At 40.9% G+C, this 22,265-nt stretch overlaps 1 protein-coding gene across 1 annotated transcript in view; it reads right to left on the reverse strand.

Moving 5' to 3' along the window:
- GLRX2 (glutaredoxin 2) overlaps positions 1-22,265 on the reverse strand; it is a 375,306-nt gene that overhangs the window by 256,519 nt on the left and 96,522 nt on the right. The window lies entirely within an intron of this gene.

Genomic DNA, 22,265 nt, shown 5'->3' on the forward strand with positions numbered 1-22,265 from the left:
GTCTGAAATACCATTAAAAAATATTCAGAGTTAAGTGTCCTAAATCTCTCTGAAATCTGGAGCAATCTGGGCATCTAATTTTCTTGGACTCTTGTAAAACTCTGGTGTCACTTCATATACAGTATCTTAGATAAGTTTTTATTTCCTGCTGTTACAGAGATAAAGTCAGCATTCTACCACTGTTAGGATTCCCCTGTTTTTTAATCAGTATTGTTCTGTAAGGCTGGATGGCTATAGATTCCTAAAATATTTACCATCTTTTCTTCTTTCTATGGATACAACAGGAAACTCATAAAGTTTGTAGAAGAGCTGGGCAGCCCAGCTCTTCTACAATAGTCAAATCAGAAAGTCCTTGAGCTGAAAATTGTTGGAGCTTGGAGAGTACTTATGTATCAAATATACTTCTCCCACTCTTTTATCCTCTGTATATTTTTCTTGTAACTGTAAGGAGATGGTGTTTGATGTTAACTGGACTTCTGTTTTGGCCCAGCAAGATTATTCTTGTCTTCTTCCCTTATGTTCTCCTTGCATCTACAAATACAAATAATTTTTAAAGAGAACTTTTCTTCCTGGCTGTTTAATCCACCATCCTTATAACTGACACTGTAGTACTATAGTTACCTAAAGTACTAAAAGTAGGAATTCACCATGACTTTCAAATTTTATCTCTCCTGTCATGATTTAATATTTCTTTTTCAGCAGCAACATTTTTTCCACCTAAAATTATTCAGCTGGCAAAACCTAAAATAATAGTAAGCTGTTAGGAGTCTGGATCGGGATCTGGATTTACATCAGCTGATATGAATCGTTACAGCTCCACAGTCTTCAACTGACATGCACCAACAATCCTGAGAGGGAGATTCTATTTATGTTTGCTTAATGAGATGTACAATTTCACAAGAGGAGAGTCTCTTCTTCTCTGAATGCCATGTTTGTTTCTAGCTTGTTGAAGTATTCATGAACTATATTAAATTAGAATTACTTAGTCTTAAAAGACAGTCCTGTTGGTAATTGCCTGACATAGAAAAGGCGTCATAGCATTGCTTCCAGGCACTGTATTTCCAGGAGTATTTTAATATTCATTAGTACAGAAAGACTTTCTTTTAAATATTATATATATTTTAAAGTGTCTTGATTTATAGTAAATATAGGCAAGCGGTCCGCCAGACTGGAAAGGTAAATACAGTGAGCTAAATTCATATCCTATCAAACTCATACAGACAGGCCCTTAGCTGGTGCAACAAAATCATATCAATTTTCTGATTGTTTTTATTTCTTATTTGTTCCCAAATGACCTTCAGTAAGCACTGCTTTCCTTCCCATCTCCTCAAACAGAAAGATGTCAGTAAAAACATGGCTGTCAAATATCTGTCAGCACAGATTTATTGTACTGCTTAAACCTGTTGAAGTAGATTTTTTTTCTCCTCTCTCCTATAATCTGACCCAGGGGTTAAACTCTCAAGTATATTATTTTATTTTATTTTTTTTCTCCTTCTTCTTGACAACCTACATGAAACAAAACAGGTGTGATTCAAATCTCTGGGGCATGGAGTGTTTGAGTGAGTATGAAGCTGCTTAATGCTGGCAAAACTGGCTTTAAAATATTATCTGGCCCCAGGTATTTTCACCAGTTGACTAAAACTAATTAAAAAAAAATCCCATTTTATCCTGTAATTCAATTCTGCTATAAAACTGATGCTTCAGACAGGATCCACTAAAGTCATAACATGTGCCATGAGCTGAATTTGCCATCCCGCCCAAGTGGGGTAAACTTTGGGAGGTTTTCCTGCCCTTCCATCCCCTCCTCCCTCAAGGAGACCTGGTACAGAATCAAGTCTTTGCCAGGTTAGCATTGCAAAATCTAAGATCCCTACGCTTGTGTATATTTTTTTCCTCTATATAACTAGGATAACATAGTGAAAGGTAAACAAAATCCTATTGAAACAACATGGTTGGGTTTACCAGTAACTTAGATCTGCCATTTTTCCATGTTAAGCTAGTACAATAATCAACAAGCGCTTATAAAATACCTCTTTCTGAGATGTAAATTTAATTCCATTATCCCTTTTTTCAAGCATACATTGCATTTAGTAGCTGCTAAAAACTGTCAATTTGCAGAAACTCTTGTAAAACAGTTACTTAATTTCAGGGGGAATGATAACATATGGTAAACACAGAAGAGGTCATTAGCGCAGCTACATGGATATTATCTCAACTGCCACATTGCTGGCAATATGTAGAAGTTGTTTTGCAATGTGCTAAGCCTAGACAAAGTATTCAGTAATGTGGTGCTGAGAAGACTCATGATGGCAGAGAGCAAAAGAAGTCTAAGTTTATATTTGCATCTTTAATATTCCTTAGAATGATTCTGAAATGCAAGGGCTAGATGGTGAGCTACTGTCAATGAGAACAGCTTGATTTTCTTCACTGGTTTACTGGTCTTTATTACCAGCTAGTAACAATCTGGCTCATTCTATTTTCTCTGAGACCAATGGGGTTTTTTTCTAATGGAAGTGTTCCCAGTAAGTATAAAAAGGATAATAACATCAGATGGTCACTGTGAACATGATCACCTTTTCCAACAAGATTTTGGAAGAAGGGAAATCTGCCCATTTGTCCAGGATGTCAACTGCCTGAAAGATACCTGGAAATTTAACAAACAGCTGATGGTGCACTCTACAGTGCACATGCAACACATCCAGTGTGCTGGATTTTGAATGAAAGGTAGCTTAGAAGACATAGTTACAGAACATAAAAGAAAAGGGGAAAACACCAACATGGATAGGAAAGCAAATACTGACTTTCTAAGATAACAAGGGTTAGTTAGGTAGGATGCTTCATCCAGCCCCCGGAATGGAGAGAGACTACAAGCAGAATGGGATGCTTCAGCATTGATGTTTAGATGTGCTGGTGAGCACTTACAAGAATAATAAGCTATACCTGTTTCAGTGCTTTCAAAATAGACTTTGTATTTTTAAGAAATTAATTTTTTTGTGTTTCAGAGGGAATGCATTCACGAGTGAGTGAATAACTAAATTTGCACACCAGAAGGAGGAGGTCTTGAGACCTGACACGGTGAGGCACTGCAGGGCCTTGTGAAAAGACAGCAATGCAATTGGCCTGGTAACTGTGACAGCCCCTGTACCAGAGGGCTCTTACCGCTGGGACTGCACTTTTTTTGGCACATGCACTGCACTTAGCTCTCCCGCCCTACTTCCTCATTCCTGCTCTAGCCATGTTGTGCTGTTGTTGCCTATAAGAACAGTTAATCCTGCTTCTTATCTAAAAGCTTCTGAACCACTGAACCTAACAGTATCCACTGAAGATGTAAACATCAACTGGACTTAAAATTAATTTTTTAAATCTGATTAGGACCGTAACTCAGATATTCCTTAGCCACATGTTATACTTACCTACATACCTAGTATAAAATAACTTCTTAAAAATACTAACTGTCCTTATAAAAGGTGCAATTAGAACAAGGATCATTAAGGTGGATTTTACAGTAATTTGCTTTACTGCTTTACTCAGCTTACAAAATATAATGTATCAGGTGGAAAATCTTAGTCTGTTTGCCTGTATTTGTATTTTCTACATTAGGAAAGATGCAGAGGAACTATTTCAAATCAACCAAACTTTCCAATTACCACCTTCCCCCAAAATAAAATGTGATAAATAGATGTACAAAACACACTGACTTACATAAAGAAAATTGCAAACTCAAGAGAGCTTAAGATGCAAACATACAGTGCCTGAAGAGTGCTTTACTGCCTTCTGTTGTGAGCTGCTTGTTTGCAATGTCAGTAATGCAATGCTCACTTGTTGATTACTGACTTCTTCAGTACAGCACCAACATGGACAAAACCTTTTTTTTTTTTTTTTCCTTCTTCTTGGGCTAAAATTTTAATTAAAATAATCTTATTTGTAGGGACTGATGTTCACATGTTGGAAGCACAAAAACAGTTTTATATCAACTATGTAGTATATTTGATACTGTTGTCAGAACAGCATTTTATGGAGTGTCCTTCATGAAGTAACTTGGCACTCTATGCAGCACATGAAAATTTTGTGGATATTTTTATACTACATAGGACTGAAGTAAGAAAGGAGGCAGAGATTGTAAGATAGATGAAGCTGTACAAGTAAAAGAATTACTGTGAACTGTGGTAAAACAGGGTCAAGGGACAAACAAGGTCAGGTTTAGAGAAGAATTAATGGGCAAGACAGTAGATGGATCTGAGATCAGACTTATAGTGAAAAGTATAACCAGCTGCACAAATTGAAAAATTTTGCAGTGTCCCATATGTCAGTAAGAACCTTTTGCAAACCTAAGGGCTGTTCTGAGGCTTAAGCAACTCAGGCTAAATCCTCTGCTAGGCTAAATAGTGCAGTCCAATTGACTGCAACAGGACTATTCCAATTTACCCAACTGATGATCTGACTTGCAGTTTCTCCTGGTAAAGGGGATCACACACCCTTTTACTCTACTGAAAGCACCAACTATTCTCCCTCCCTTTCCGTCCCCCTTTCCGTCCCCGCTTCCGTCCCCCCATCTCGCCCCTCCCCCTCTCTCTTTCTCTCTTCCTCTCACTTTATCTTGCTCTCTCTCTCACTTTTCCTCTTTATCACTTTCATTTTCTCTTTATATCTTTCTTGCTTTATATATCCCCCTCTTCCCCCCTCTCCCCCCCTCCGTTCCCCCTCTCCCTTCCCCCTCTCCCTTCCCCCTCTCCCTTCCCCCTCTCCCTTCCCCCTCTCCCTTCCCCCTCTCCCTTCCCCCTCTCCCTTCCCCCTCTCCCTCCCCCCCTCTCCCTCCCCCCTCTCCCTCCCCCCCTCTCCCCCCCTCTTCCCCCCTCCCCCCTCCCTCCCCCCCTTTCTCCCCCCTTTCTCCCCCCTCTCTCCCCCCTCTCTCCCCCCCTCCCCCCTCCCCCCCCTCTCCCCCTCTCCCCCCCTGTCCCCCCCCTCCCCCTCTATCCCCTCTCCCCCCTCCCTCCCCCCCTCTTTCTCCCCCGTCCCCCCCCTTCTCCCCCCCTCTTTCTCCCCCCTCTTTCTCCCCCCTCTTTCTCCCCCCCTCTTTCTCCCCCCTCTTTCTCCCCCCTCTTTCTCCCCCCTCTTTCTCCCCCCTCTTTCTCCCCCCTCTTTCTCCCCCCTCTTTCTCCCCCCCTCTCTTTCTCCCCCCCTCTCTTTCTCCCCCCCCCTTTCTCCCCCCCTTCCTCCCCCCCTTCCTCCCCCGCTTTCTCCCCCCCTCTTTCCCCCCCCCCTTTCTCCCCCCCCTCTTTCTCCCCCCACCTCTCTTTCTCCCCCCACCTCTCTTTCTCCCTCCACCTCTCTTTCTCCCTCCACCTCTCTTTCTCCCTCCACCTCTCTTTCCCAAACAATGATAGAGAAGGCTGTTTTACTGAATGTCTTTCTGTAGTCTTATTTACTCTTAAAGACCAGTTGTCAGAGACAATTGCCTGAAATCTGAAGTGTGAGAAAGAAAGAACAAGATAGCTTCTCACTGAGTAATGCCTGTGGCTCTTGGAAAAACTTCTATGTAGAAACATAGATTGAGTCAGACCAAGGTCAGTCTAGTTCAGCATCTTGTGGCTGTGATGGTGGCCATCAAACTATGCAGGAGTACAGGGTAGACTAGGGGCCTGGGCAAACTGTAGAAGTATATCCTCTGACTATTATTCTAGCTTTGAGTGTTTTCTGAGTCAGACATATCCTCAAGCAGAGATTTTTTTATTTTTTTTTTACAGGACTCATGGAATTTGTTTAGTGATTTTTGTCCAATGTTTCTTTCAACTCATATAGTCTTTTAGCATCTGCGGAGTTCTTTGGAAAATAATTTGTAACTTAACCACTACATAACTTAAATACATGTTATATGAAGACATATCTCACCATTCTACATTGTGCAGAGAAGTTTGCTCTGGTCCTAGCCCTGCAATTTTATTTGATTTCTTCCTCTATCTCACTCCCTTCCTGCTTTGTACTGGAAGAAGCAGTGAACAATCAATCTCTATTCACTGTCTGCTTTCTACTCACAATATTAAAGACCTCTCTCGATTCAGCCTTCAGTTGTCTCTTTTTCAAACAGAAGAATATTAATCTACTCAGTTTCTCCTTTTACAAAAGCTATTCCACATATTTGATCATTCCTGTAGCCTTTCCCTGTACCTTTTCCATCTCTACAGTATGCTTTTTTGAGAGGAAGCAGACTCTAATTTATGCAGTGGCATAATAACGTTGTCTGTTCTAGTCTTTATTGCTTTTCAATCATTTCTAACACTAAGTTTGCTTTCTAACCACTACTGAGCACTGAGCTGATGTTTTCACAGAGATATTTATTGTAATATGAAAATCTCATTCCTATGTGACTGTCAGTTGAAAGACCGTCATTGCATAATAATGTTGGGATAGTTTTTCTCCTGGCTGCATCATCTTCACTTACCTGTATTGAATTTATCCATGACTTCCTCACTAAGCAACTTACTGCCCAGGGTCTTCTGCAGCTCTTCAGAAGCATTGGCTTGACATCCATCCTTAATGCAGTATAAAAAAATCACTGTAATACATGCATGCACCATCCTTTGGGATAAAAATGATTTAATGGCAGCTCCATTTCTAGAAACAAATGCTACCTGCTGACTGCTCATTCTGTGGGGATTCTTATTATCTGACTGAAAAACAATAATTTAAAATGAAGTGAATGCTTACCTGAATACTATGATGCAGAAGCATGACATTAATTCCAAAGATGGTAAAGGAAACGTACAGTTTCTCTATGGACCATGACCTCTTCCCCAGTGATTCTCTAGTCTAGTAGCTAAAGCAAGAGATGAGGAATTACAAAATCTGAATTTGAATTCTGTTGTTCTTTGTTGTCCAAAGTTTGGATAAATAGTTCTCTTATCCTCTGCTTTCTTCCTGTTTGTGGACATTTGGTCATTTATCTATGAATTAGTCTGAGGTCTTTAGAAAAGCAAGCATATATTTATTCTGTTATTTATTTTACTATCCAAATAATGCATTTTTCTTATTCTGTAAATAATAGAGAGATGTTGCTGGAGGAGAAAGGCAGGCTGAATTGTTGTTTAAGATATAAGTTTTTGTTTTAGAGGTGTATTCTCAACATCATTAAGACACAAAATGATGGCATAAGCAAAACGCATGATCAGGTTCAATAACTGGATCCCACAGAAACAATACTGAGGTACCCAAATAGTCTCCCTGCCCAAAACTTTGAATTTTTATCCTAAGGTAAATTATGAATTGCAATTAAAATTCTGAATTTATTTGAAACCAAATTAAAAACTAAATATTGGATTTTTTTTTTTAAAGGAGGACATTTAATTTGGACCTCATTAACTGTCTCATTGCAGCTTCACTGGAAATATTGATTTTTCTGTGGTGATTTTGATAGTATCACTTCCCTTTTTAGCCTGGTTTCCTAAAAAAATATGTTAATCATCAGCCTGTAAATTATTTTTTAACTTATTGGTGATTTTAAACTATATTTTGAAATGGATCAATAATTATGTATTCCCACAAATTTTGTGAAATAGCCTGGCAAATAACGTCTTTAAAGGAAAGTATGAAGTTTGAACTCATTGTATGTTATGCACCACAGAATCCACGTTAAAGAAAAATTTAGGAATGCCCAAATCTTGGAAAGAGCTTTGTTTATGATATTTTTTAAATTTTATTCTCTGTATTAATTTTCTAACATTTTCTTTAAAAAAAACAGAGAATCCAGTAAATCTGTTAATTTTTCTCTCATGTTAGGACCCCATATTGGTTAATGAGAGACATGTTCACAATGCTTTCCTTAGTCTCCCACAAAGCATAAATGCTCTGAAAAACCTTTCTGTTAGTTCCAATGCTCATGAAACTGCTTGTTACATTGCATTTTGCAATATAAAATATATAAAAGGTGAAATGATTAAGTCAAAATGAAGCATCTCTTCAAAGTGTTTCCATAGTTAGTAATGAAAATTTCAAATAAACTGCTACTCTGTTGAAAGACACTGCAATAAAAAGCCTCTCCACCAGAAAATTTTTGAACCACATTTTGCAGTAACTTTGGCAATACTGGCATTCTCTGCCCAAACAGTGCAATTTTGAGAAAGTGCAAATACTTCCCTTGAGTGTCATCAGTGTCCGGGTTAAATATGGAGTACAGAGATAGGAAACATAAATTCCTTTTTGGCTCAGGAATAAGGAAGACTGCACAAAATTGGAGACATGGAGGATATTGTTATTAAATACCCCTGAAACCAATTTCCCTTGGAAGCATAAAAGATTTCTGTGATACATGCTCCAGTGCAATGGCTCAGACACTATGCTGTCTATGGGTAAAAGAGGAGTAGTAAGCATGGAAGCATGAAAGTCTTACAGAGAAGACAGGAGATACCATTTTGATTTCCTCATTCAAGTTTTAGTAGCTACAATGCACAGATACTATGAGACACATCAAGGTAATGTAACTAGTCAAATGATACAGGTAGAATTAGCCATCAAGTTCTCTAGATCTTTAGGTATCTGGAGTATTAAAATTTTGTCTCAGATTTCATATCCAATAGTGTAATTTGCTACTGCATTTTCATGTACTGTGTTGACCAAGTGCATTATCTGCTTTTTACTGTTTTAGTAGCTAAAAATGTGACAACTTCAGTCTGAGCAATTTGAATGAGATCACACAATAAATTTGGTTCCCAACTTTGGGATACACAATTGATAACAAATGTCAGTGATGGGAAAATACCTTACAGATTTAAAAATCAAAGCTAAACAAAGCAAGCTTTACTAAAAGTTATGTGATCTTTTCTTTTCCAGCTCTTTGCTTTGTTTACCACCCAGTCTGTAAAAAAACCTTATAGTCCTGTTCATTAAGAAAAGGTCATGCTAATCCTCCCTAGTCACCTCCCACCATGCACAACTGCTGTGTTGCAGTATGAGTGGCAGAAATATTCAGCTTGCCTTAGCAGGCTTTTATTTGGCTTTCAAACTCCTAATCAAAACTGGCATTTTATTGCCCCTACTGATTATGTCTCTGTTAAAACCAATGCACTCACGTCTTGTGTCTTTCAAATGTTTACACCTATCCCATCTCCTGCACCAGCACTTAGGAAGAGTGTGGCTATACCAGTTACTGTAACAATCAAAAGGCAGTAATGAGCTGCATAGCTAAATGAATTCATTATTTCAGAACCACATATACCTGTAAATGTGTTGCAGTTTGTGAAACACATGAAAAAGAAAGAGATGAGAGAACTTGACAAAGGTAAATCCCATTAAAAATAGCTTAGAGCATTTAAAAAAATGAGAATGTTATACAGCAAAATATGTTTCTAACCTTTAGCCCCCATGGGGATCTCATCATCCACTGCTTTCATTCTAGCCCAGTGAAAGTTTTTCTATCAACTTCAGTGAAACGTAGAACATTCCTTTACTTCTTATTGCTAGATTTTGTTTTCTTTTAAATGAACATCGACAATAATTAAGTTCCAGTAAAATTAATTTAGAGTGGCTGCCCTTAAAAGGACTCTGACAGCTTAAGTGCATTATTGTCAAGGTGAAAGATAGCCAAGAAAATATTGGAGCATTTAGATACCATTATCAAAGATTTTCACTGAACAATATAGGCGGTCTAATTTGGATGAATATACATTTTTTTCCCATATAGTAACAGATGCCTTTCAAGGCTTTGGCAACAAAATACAACAACAATAAACAGCTCTTCTATCTTCTCATTTCCCATTAGGTAAGTTTAAGGTAAGAGCTCCTTTCAGGAGCTCTGCAGCTGACAAGACCTGATTGAAAAAATATAACCTAAGAAACTCAGAGTTATGGTCAAGCTGAAAAGGACTTATATTTTCTGAAATCATGGACATCTAAAGGACTTTAACTAAAACTTAGAGAGTTTTTGATTTCCTACATCCCTTTTCTTTAACTAGAGAACCAACAATGTGCACTACAAGAGTACTGATTATATAATTTCCTTTAAACAAACTCTTACCCGTGATTAAATATGATGCATTGACACACTGTTTTTATCTCCCCAAGAACTACAGATATTTCCATATAGTATAGGACTGTTTTGCACTTGGAAGTCTGCAGATTCTGTGTAGAATGATTACCTGGATGCTCTTGGGCATGCTTCTTAAAAGTTCTGAGCCTAGGGACGTGAGCCTGAGAAAGACTGAGAAAATGGTTATTGTTAGTATATTATTTTGAAATCAGGAGTTACGGATTATTATAGGCTTTCTTGTGCATGGTTAAAGAAAACATAATTCCATGTAAACAGATGTGGTAAATACGCTTTTAATGTACTGTCAGGTTACAAGTGGTTATGCACCCTGACAGGTTGGATGGATTATGTAGTTTCTGATTTTTGTGGGTGTTTTTGTATATGCTCTGAATTTGATTACTGTCTATGCCTTTCTATAATCCAAGCTGAAGCAAATCAGAGGAAGAGTTGATGGTGGTTTAAAGTCATAGCCTGCTTCAGAAATCTTTCTTTTTCTTTTCTAACTCATAGGAGAGTTTCCTTTGCACTGACTTACTGGTCTCTTCATTCCCTATGTCTTCTTAAATCAGTGTGCAGCAATTTTAATAGCTGAGTATTTTAAAAATATATGTCAGAATTTAATGTTCTGTCCGACAACTTTGCACATATTTGAATTATCATTCAGTTAATTTGGAAAAAGAAGAGCTCCATCAGTTCTAACAGAAATTATATTTCTTTTGTTTCCTGATATTGTTATTACAGAGTTGCAGACCTGAATTTCTGACTATTGCTGGATTAAGAAATTGTCAGGCTCTTTAGCTGTTGGGTCAGAACAAAAACTAGCACCACACTCACAAGGTGTCTCACCCCTGACTTGGAAGAATACCGCTGGGGTGAAATAATCCATCTACTCATTCAGTTTTTGGAATTTCTTTTGAAACAGCAGAAAAAGCTGCTAATTAGCACTAACAGCAATGGTGCTTTTTGTGTCCTGGAATCCTCTCCTCATGAGATTTCCTTTCAACTTGCTACACTGCAGTGCCTGTATGAAAGTGTTTGGTGTATGCAGCAGCTTTGAACCTTCATTTTGGAAAAAATCTTCATTGAAGTGACAGCCCCCCCAACCCAAAAATTGAAATTTTGAACACTAAGTGAAATATTAATGGGATTTAATGCAAATTAATTGATACAGAGAGATTAAGAGCTTAAAACCCCATTTATTTTGGTGACTGTTTTACTAGTTTATTGGAGGGAAGAGGGGTTGCCCTATTCCTTTCAAAAGAAAATCTCTGGGATTTCTCTTTTATATTTCACATATGTGCAGTTTCCTGTAATATCAATAATATAGTGGGTGCATTTGCAGAACATTTACTATCATTTGTCTGCAAGGGAAGATATCCCATAAAGAAACTTGCTGAATTTTAATTTGATGACCAATATGCTGTAGTGCAAACCCAACAGTTAAAGCTGTGGTAGAAAGAAAGAGGCAGAAAAGCAGGGAGTGCGACAGGTTTGCATAAAGCCTTCCAGGATTGCCACAGCATTGAGGCAGAATGACCTGCTGCAGGGAAGGGACTGTGTGACATCTGCTTATGCTGCTCTCTTGATGCAGTCGATGATGCTGTGAATGGGGAAAACATGGAGGTTTTGGTTTGTAGTTCAGGTTCTCCAGGGTTTGCATATTTAGAGCTTTTGACTACCTAATGGAGTTGGAAATGAAAGGAGGGCTGGAGTTTGTTAAAAACAATATGAACATGGGAAGATTGATATCGTACTTTCCTTCTAACTTTTCTGAGGCTTAGGAGCAGACAGTGTCCTATGTCAGTTTTCTGCAGCATTAAACAATGATTTTGTTGCAGTACTGACATAAAAAAGCAAACCTCAGCCATTTAGTTCTTTTAATGGAATAAAATCCTTTACATGCTTACACTGATATGTTCAAGACCTAAAAGCTGAGTGTTCTTATCCAACCATTGTAATATTAATCAGTGATAAAATAATTATAACAATGTATCATCATATTGAAACTAGGGTTCTTAACTGATGGTAGAACAGAATCTGAACTAGTGATCAGAATAAGAACTTCTTTAAAAGTTAAGTTGAAAATATGCATGTATTTTAATAAATATATTAATATATGTTCAAGGACAGACAGAAAGAAGAAATGCCTCCTTTTTCAACAAGTATCCAAAAACATTGTGAAAATTGATATATGCCATTACAGAAGTACCACTGTGTTAGAATTATGAACAATTTAAGAAAACTCTTGATTAATTCTTACTTTAAGAAATCTTTTTATGGTTTTGGTGAAATCTCCATGTTTGGCCCTTTAAATCTCCTTTTCAATTGTTTAAGATACAGTTCAACTATGAAAAGCAGCACAAAAAGGCATGAGATTGATACAGAAAAATGTGGATCACTGAGTCTCATGAATTTCCACACCTTATGTCAGCAAGTTGCTCTTGAAAATTTTTTTTTTCCCAACTGCCAACACTTCAAACTCAGCTTAGACCCTACCAGTCATACTGGCTTCTTTCCATCATATACACGCTCACCACAAACAAAAACTCTGCAGGCTAAATTATGCTCTCAGCTACACTTGCACATCTTCACTGCTCTCAGATTATGTCTGTAGTGACACCTGTGCAATTCCTTTAGTGTTACTGTGCTACAGGTCACCGTCACCAGGAGCAGCATCTGAAGCTAATGGGATTTCCCTGCTGCACTGTAGAATGAAAGTTGCACGGCAACATTTTTGTAGCTGGTAATTATGCATTAGAAGCTAAGAACTCATTTCAGTTGTCAGAGTCTAGTTATTTTTGTGGTACTCGTAGTTGAAGGAAAATACTGTATATAAATGGCCAGATTCTGAAACACTCCTTCAAGCTGGGCAGTATCTTGCTTACCTTAGTGAGGTAAGGTTTTAGAATGTGGCCCAAAGTGGATGAAGGTGATATAGAAATCAGAGATACGCAGTCAATTTCATTTTTTCCAACAGACTACATTTAAGAGGATGTAAGCACAAACTTAATTTAAGGACATAAATTCCTGTTAAAGTAATTTATCTGTGTCACTGTAGCATACCTCTTTTGGGCACTTCCAACATGGGAAAGTAAGAGAACATTAGTAGAATGGGGTTTTTTTTTGTGGTAGGCATGAACATAGTTAGAGAACAAACAGGGTGTTGCTTGTTTTCATAACAAAGGAAGCAAAGTACCACAGGGAACAACACACCTTCACATTTAATACCTGCGGACTTCCTGTTTCAGCAGCATAAGCTAGAGTGAACTGAATTACAAGAATTCTCTTCTATGCTAGTAAGGGACCCTAACAGGTGCTGGTGCCAGGGTACCCCTGGAACAGTGAACCTGTTTTGGAGTCTGGTTTCCCTATATTTCTTTCCTTCACCCTAGTAATATTCTGCTTCCCCAGGCAGTGCTGCTGACCATCATGCCGTCAGGCTGTCCAGTAACAGGCATTCCATTTTAAGGGGGGAGAAGTAGGAACTATAGGAGCTATGTTCTCAAATAGCAATTTCTCTGAAAGTCAGGGTGAGGAGAGGCTGCTTACTGCTGAGAAAAGCAGGCCTTAACTGTAAAATTTGGAAAGCCATGAGTGATGAAAAGGTGTTTTGAAGCTTATTCAAGCACTGCTTCCATTACACCATGGCTGTATTTTCTGGATGAGCTTGTGGTAGTGATGTGTGATGAGTAGGCAATTTAGCATTCACTGGCAGAGCCCTGAATGCTGTCATTGCTTTGACCTTCTTCAACGCCCTGAATCTGACATGTATGCACCAGGCAATCATTTAAAAAGCCAGAAGAAAGGTAAATCAAGCATGATTTTGAGTTGTTGCAAAAAGGATAATAATATATACTAAAAGTAAACATTAAATAGAAAGAATAATGCAATTCCTAAAATAAAGCAAATATTTTAAAGGACAGAAACTGGTGCCGTCACAGTTAGATATACATTGAATTGAAATGAAATTGTCTGTGAAATCAGACAAATAATTTTGGGGAAGTGAGGGACAGTAATGGGAATTCCTGGTTGCTGGGATGAGCAACCTTACCTACACTAGTCAGTTAAATTGCTTTATGATTGAATAATTGTATGGAAAGCCACTGTTTTAATTAAATTATAGATCTTGAGAAATGTAGACACCATGAGATGTTGCAGTACACGTGTACTCTTATCAAAAAAATTGAGTTACAAATTAGATGTGAGTGATCTGCCTAGAAATTATGTTTCAGAAACATATGTATGTATCCTACATGCAGTAGTAAAATGAACAACTATCCCTTTATTAACAACTTAACTGATCAAAAGTACACTTTGTGAAGTGAAAACAAGCCAAGACAGCAAGTGGAAAAAACTGTGAATAGAAAGATTCATTTGCAACCTGACAGTTTTGGACTGAATAATCCTAGCCTGGGCTCCAGAATAACTTTGTCTTCACAGCTTCCTAATGTGGAATTATTTGATATGCTTTGCAGAAAATCAATCTTCTGGCAGAATTTTTCAGGAAAATATGTATCAGGGAAAAAGACACTAGTGTTGTGATCATTTATACTGTAATAGTTTCAGTAATAATATGAGACATGAATGAAATCTATGCTAGACAACACAGTATGTAAAACATAAAACAGAAGACTATTGTCCTTGTTTCAGCTGGGATAGAGTTAATTGTCTTCCTAGTAGCTGGTACAGTGCTATGTTTTGAGTTCAGTATGCAAAGAATGTTGATAACACACTGATGTTTTCAGTTGTTGCTAAGTAGTGTTTAGACTAAAGTCAAGGATTTTTCAGCTTCTCATGCCCAGCCAGCGAGAAAGCTGGAGGGGCACAAGAAGTTGGCACAGGACACAGCCAGGGCACCTGACCCAAAGTGGACAATGGGGTATTCCATACCATGTGACTTTCCATTTAGTATAGGAACTGGGAAGTGGGCGTGGGGAATCGCTGCTTGGGGACTAGCTGGGTGTCGGTCGTCAGGTGGTGAGCAATTGCCCTGCGCATCATTTGTACATTCCAATCCTTTTATTACTACTGTTGTCATTTTATTAGTGTTATCATTATCATTATTAGTTTCTTCTTTTCTGTTCTATTAAACCATTCTTATCTCAACCCACAAGTTTTACTTCTTTTCCCGATTTTCTCCCCCATCCCACTGGATGGGGGGGAAGTGAGTGAGCGGCTGCGTGGTGCTTAGTTGCTGGCTGGGGTTAAACCACAACAGTCCTTTTTGGTGCCCAACGTGGGGCATGAAGGGGTGAGATAATGACAAACCTGACCAGAGCTTGTTAAAACAAATTTGTTATAAGCATTCATTATATTGGTCTAATAGTTGCTGGTCATTATGTTGATTTATGTGTTCTTAGAGTTGTTGCTCTGGTTTTTAAAGTTCTGTTATGAATCACCTCACTTGCTGTATGTGGTTCCTCTTCTGCTGCTTATCATCCGTGGGAGGTGGATTAAGGTCTTTGCTTTGATGTATTGTATAACACTGGTTTATGGTATGACAAAGTCATCGGCTGTGGGATTAATCCGGTATTTGCACTCAGCATTGTCACCATTATAATTCAGGAGCCATCTGTGGGAAACTATTATTAATAATTATTATAATTATACCATTTACCTTTCCTCCTTGGAAAACCAGTCTATGGGTGGGGTTTTCTTCCCCTCTCCTTTCTCCTTCAGTCCAGTTACAATGGTGTTTGAGAATTTTGAAAAATTTGAATACTCCTGGGATGTTGGGACTAGCACGGTCCTAGCCCTACTGCTAGGAATTAGCATGCTTCTGAATGTGGTTCAGCTCTTGTTTAAGGTTAAACAACTATTTAAGAAGATCACCCAGAGATCTGCCCCGAGGCTGGATAATTATGAGTGGCAGGGTGTGTGGGGTAGTATGGGCAAGTACTTAGAAAAGTGGGCACCTCCAGTGTTTTGGAAATTCACCCCTGAACAAGTGCAGAATCCAGAAGAACTAGTAAGATATTTGGAAAAGGTATGCTGTCACCCCGGCAGCTCCAGAGAGATACAAATCACTGCAATGTGCTGGGGCCTGGCCCATGCCTATCGAGCCCTGTTCGACACCACTCAGTACCCTCAAGGGGAAGAGAAAGTCTCTGGACCTAACAACAAAACGATGAGCACCGCGGCCACCCAAACCTCGGCAATGGGCGCTGCGGCCTCTCCAGCCCTGGCAACGAGCATTGCAGGTACCCAGACCTTGGTGATGGGCACTGTGACCCCTCCAGCCCTGGCGACGAAAACTCGGGTTACCCAAACCTCAGCAACAGGCACTGCAGCCCCTCCAGCCCCGGCAACAAGCACAGCAGCTACCCAAACCTTGGCAATGGGCACTGCAGTCCCTCCAGCCCCAGTGACGAGCACTGCAGCTACCCAAACCTCATCGACAGACACTGTGGTTATCCAAAACCCGGTGAGAGATGCTGCAACTGAACCAGCGGACCAACCTGCACCAGTATCAGTTGCCCCCGTACATAAAAAGAAATATACAAAAAAATCAGTTCACTTAGCGAAGGATGAAGGTGAACCAGGGTCATCACGGGAACCGGAGGAAGAGGCAGAACCAGAGGTAATAACCCAGTCCCTAGCCTTGAGTGAGCTGTGGGATATGTGAAAAGACTTTGGCTGCCATATAGGTGAGCATATTATCAACTGACTCCTCCGATGCTGGGACAATGGGGCTAGTAGCTTGGAATTAGAAGGTAGGGAAGCCAAGCAGCTGGGATTGCTTGCCAGGGAAGGTGGCATTGACAAGGCAATTGGAAAAGGGACACAAGCCATCAGCCTCTGGAGGTGACTCCTGTCAAGTGTGAAGGAAAGGTACCCCTTTAAGGAAGATGTTATATGTCAATCAAGCAAGTGGACCACCATGGAAAAAGGTATCCAATATCTGAGGGAATTAGCTGTGCTAGAGATGATTCATCATGACCCGGACAACCCACAATTACCCAAAGATCCAGAGGAAGTCCAATGCACACGACCCATGTGGCGGAAGTTTGTACAGAGCGCGCCATCATCCTATGCCAACACATTGGCAATAATGACCTGGAAAGATGAAGAGGTGCCGACAGTGGATGAAGAGGCTCGCCAACTCTGTCAATACGAAGAAAATCTTTCCTCCTCCCTACAAGCCTGCATTTTGGCTGTGGAGAAGCTGTCCCAGGATTTCCAGCAATTTAAAGAGGATATGTCCTATTCCCCACCTGTAAGGACCAATGTCTCAGCTATTAGGAGTGAGCATTCCTCTGCCCAAGAGAGAGAATATAGAAGGTACACACCACGAGGTGTCCTGTGGTTTTACCTATGTGATCATGGAGAGGACATGAGGAAATGGGACGGAAAACCCACCTCGGTCCTAAATGCGCGGGTACATGAGCTGCGAGGAAAAACCACCACAAAAGGGGATTCTACCAGGAAAAATGCCGCTCCAGTTTCCAAACACAGTAGAAGGGCTGATCTTTTTTCTGATCCTCTTGAAGGGAATTCTGAGCCAATTTTACGAGAAGTGAATACTGGATACTCTGACCAGAATTAGAGGGGCCCTGCCTCCAGCCAGGTGGAGGAAAGGGATAACCGGGTCTATTGGACTGTGTGGATTCGCTGGCCTGGCGCATCAGACCCACAGGAGTATACGGCTCTAGTAGACACCGGCACACAGTGTACTCTAATGCCATCAAGTTATAAAGGGGCAGAACCCATTTGTATTTCTGGTGTGACAGGGGGATCCCAAGAGTTAACTGTATTGGAAGCTGAAGTAAGCCTAACTGGGAATGAATGGCAGAAACACCCCATTGTGACTGGTCCAGAGGCTCTGCGTATCCTTGGCATAGACTATGTCAGGAGGGGGTATTTTAAGGACCCGAAGGGGTATCGATGGGCTTTTGGTATAGCTGCCTTGGAGAAGGAGGGCACTGAACAGCTGTCCACCCTGCCCGGTCTCTCTCAAGACCCTTCGATTGTGGGGTTGCTGAAGGTTGAAGAACAACAAGTGCCAATTGCTACCATAACGGTGCACTGGTGGCAATATCCCACCAACCGAGACTCTGATTCCCATCTGTAAGTTGATTTGTCAACTAGAGAGCCAAGGAGTGATCAGCAAAACTCACTCACCTTTTAATAGTCCCATATGGCCAGTGCAAAAGTCTAATGGGGATTGGAGACTAACAGTTGACTATTGCGGCCTGAATGAAGTTACGCCACCGCTGAGTGCTGCCATTCCAGATATGCTAGAACTTCAATACGAACTAGAGTCAAAGGCAGCCAAGTGGTATGCCAGAATTGACATTGCTAATGTGTTTTTCTCAATCCCTCTGGCAGCAGAGTGTCGTCCACAATTTGCCTTCACTTGGAGGGGCGTCCAGTACACTTGGAATTGATTGCCCCAGGGGTGGAAACATAGCCCCACCATTTGCCATGGACTAATCCAGACTGCACTGGAAAAAGGTGAAGCTCCAGAACACCTGCAATACATTGATGACATCATCGTATGGGGCAACATGGCAGAAGAAGTCTTTGAGAAAGGGAAGAAAATAATCCAAATCCTTCTGAAGGCTGGTTTTCCATAAAAGAAAGTAAGGTCAAGGGACCTGCACAGGAGATCCAGTTCTTAGGAGTAAAATGGCAAGATGGGCGTCGTCAGATCCCTGCGGATGTGATCAACAAAATAGCAGCTATGTCCTCACCAACTAATAAAAAGGAAACACAGGCTTTCTTAGGTGTCGTGGGTTTTTGAAGAATGCATATTCCAAATTACAGTCTGATTGTAAGTCCTCTCTAGCAAGTGACCCGGAAGAAGAATGATTTTAAATGGGGGCCTGAGCAACAACAAGCCTTTGAACAAATTAAACGGGAGATTGTTCATGCAGTAGCCCTTGGACTAGTCCGAGAAGGACAAGATGTTAAAAATGTGCTTTACACTGCAGCTGGGGAGAATGGCCCTACCTGGAGCCTCTGCCAGAAAGCACCTGGGGAGACCCGAGGCCGACTCCTCAGGTTTTGGAGTCGGGGATATCGAGGATCCGAGGCTCGCTCTACTCCAACTGAAAAAGAGATATTGGCAGCATATGAAGGAGTTCGAGCTGCCTCAGAAGTGGTTGGTACTGAAACACAGCTCCTCTTAGCACCCTGACTGCCAGTGCTGGGCTGGATGTTCAAAGGGAGGGTCTCCTCTACACATCATGCGACTGATGCCATGAGGAGTAAGTGGGTCACACTGATCACACAACAGGCTTGCATAGGAAACCCCAGTCGCCCAGGAATTTTAGAAGTGATCATGGACTGGCCAGAAGGCAGAGATTTCGGAATGTCGCTAGAGGAGGAGGTAGCACGTGCTGAAGATGCCCCACTGTATAATAAACTGCCAGAAAATGAGAGGCCATATGCCCTGTTCACTGATGGATCCTGTCACGTTGTGGGAAAGCATCGGAGGTGGAAAGCTGCTGTATGGAGTCCTACACGAGAAGGTGCAGAAACTGCTGAAGGAGAAGGTGAATCGAGTCAGTTTGCAGAGGTGAAAGCCATCCAGTTAGTGTTAGACATTGCTGAAAGAGAGAAGTGGCCAGTGCTCTATCTCTATACTGACTCATGCATGGTGGCAAATGCCCTGCGGGGGTGGTTACAGCAATGGAAGCAGAGCAACTGGCAGCACAGAGGTAATCCCATTTGGGCTGCCGCACTGTGGCAAGATATTGCGTCCTGGCTAGAGAATCTGGTTGTAAAAGTACGTTATGTAGATGGTCATGTACCCAAGGGTCAGGCCACTGAAGAACATCGAAACAACCAACAGGTGGATCAGGTGGACCAGGTGGACCTGGACTGGCAACAGAAGGGTGAGCTATTTATGGCTCAGTGGGCCCATGATACTTCAGGCCATCAGGGAAGAAGTGCAACATATAGATGGGCTCGAGATCAAGGGGTGGACCTGACCATGGACACTATCACGCAGGTTATCCATGAATGTGAATCATGTGCTGCAATTAAGCAAGCCAAGCGGTTAAAGCCCCTGTGCTATGGAGGGCGATGGCTGAAATATAAATATGGGGAAGCCTGGCAGATTGACTATATCACACTCCCACAAACTCGCCAAGGCAAGCGCTATGTGCTTACAATGGTGGAAGCAACCACCAGATGGCCGGAAACATATTCTGTGCCCCATGCCACTTCCCGGAACACTATCCTGGGCCTTGAGAAGCAGGTCTTGTGGCGACATGGCACCCCAGAAAGAATTGAGTCAGACAATGGGACTCATTTCCGAAACAACCTCATAGACACCTGGGCCAAAGAGCATGGCATTGAGTGGGTGTATCGTATCCCCTATCATGCACCAGCCTCTGGGAAAATTGAGCGATACAATAGACTGTTAAAGACTACATTGAGAGCAATGAGGGGGTGAACTTTCAAACATTGGGATACATTTAGCAAAAGCCACCTGGTTAGTCAACATCAGAGGATCTGCCAATCGGGGTTGCCCTGCCCAGTCAGAATTTTTACATACTGTAGAAGGGGATAAAGTCCTTGTAGTGCACATAAAAAATATGTTACGGAAGACAGTCTGGGTTACTTCTGCCTCAGGCAAAGGTAAACCCATTTGTGGGATTGCTTTTGCTCAAGGGCCTGGGTGCACTTGGTGGGTGATGAGAAAAGACGGGCAAGTCCGATGTGTGCCTCAGGGGGATTTGATTTTGGGTGAGAATAGCCAGAATTAAACTGTATGATATTAGTTGCTATATAACCCTGCTACTGTATGTTATCATTACTGTAATTGTTATATGCTGTATCCATAGTACTATAGTAAGAATCACTTAGATCAAGCAAGAAAGAACTGTGATAAAACTGAGCAAAGCGCAGTAGCGATAGAACCAGAACTGACTCCAGCATGCAACAATCCAATGGTGCACACCATCCTCCTGCTGCGTCCAATGTCACCTGCTCGTCACACCGCACTGAAGCCCAATTCTGCTCTACTGACTGAGAGGACTTTGCACCATCCCTTCTTCCCAGACAGACTGGTATGACAGATGGAGCCCAGAGTCGGAAACTAAATGAACTCAACAAACGTTTTATGAACACGACCTATAAACTAAAGGAATGATATCTCTGTGTGTGCATACATATATATATATATCTATCTCATTGTTCATATGTCTCAAAGGGATGGAAAGGTGATGATGATTGATCAGGATGTAACTAATGTAACAAAAGGTATGGGAACTGAGCATGACGTCAATGGTATAGAATAAGGGGTGGATACTGTCCTGGTTTCAGCTGGGATAGAGTTAACTGTCTTCCTAGTAGCTGGTACAGTGCTATGTTTTGAGTTCAGTATGCAAAGAATGTTGATAATACACTGATGTTTTCAGTTGTTGCTAAGTAGTGTTTAGACTGAATTCAAGGATTTTTCAGCTTCTCATGCCCAGCCAGCGAGAAAGCTGGAGGGGCACAAGAAGTTGGCACAGGACACAGCCAGGGCACGTGACCTAAACTGGCCAACAGGGTATTCCATACCATGTGACTTTCCATTTAGTATAGGAACTGGGAAGGAGGGCGGGGGGGAGGATTGCCCCTCGGGGACTAGCTGGGTGTCGGTCATCAGGTGGTGAGCAATTGCCCTGCGCATCATTTGTACATTCCAATCCTTTTATTACTACTGTTGTCATTTTATTAGTGTTATCATTATCATTATTAGTTTCTTCTTTTCTGTTCTATTAAACCATTCTTATCTCAACCCACAAGTTTTACTTCTTTTTCCCGATTTTCTCCCCCATCTCACTGGGTGGGGGGAAGTGAGTGAGCGGCTGTGTGGTGCTTAGTTGCTGGCTGGGGTTAAACAATGACAACTATCTAACCTGATTGACAGATTGCCCCAAACTGAGGAAATAATCCTTTGAGCTCTGGACTTAGACCCTGGAATTCTTTGCTTTTGCTGTCAGCCCTTTGGATAAATCACATCTCTTCACTGTCTCTCTTTTTGCCCTGAAAAATAATTACACTGATTTATGAATAAGAAATGCTATAAAACTATAGTTATTTTAGCCAACAGTTTTCATTCATTCATTGTAGTGGGATTTGATTCACATGTTTTGCCAGAAGGAACAAAATATTAGCATCATAGTTAAACCAGAGCCAAAAAGAAACCAGTTCAACAAATACAGGCAGAATATTGCTGCAGGATAAGGTTCTGGTACTTCCTATGTTACGTGATCTATCTTATTTTCCAGCTGAGAGGGTCTTATCCAAA

This window comes from Haliaeetus albicilla, chromosome 8 (assembly GCF_947461875.1).
Source record: "Haliaeetus albicilla chromosome 8, bHalAlb1.1, whole genome shotgun sequence".
In the NCBI taxonomy this organism is placed as follows: domain Eukaryota; kingdom Metazoa; phylum Chordata; class Aves; order Accipitriformes; family Accipitridae; genus Haliaeetus; species Haliaeetus albicilla.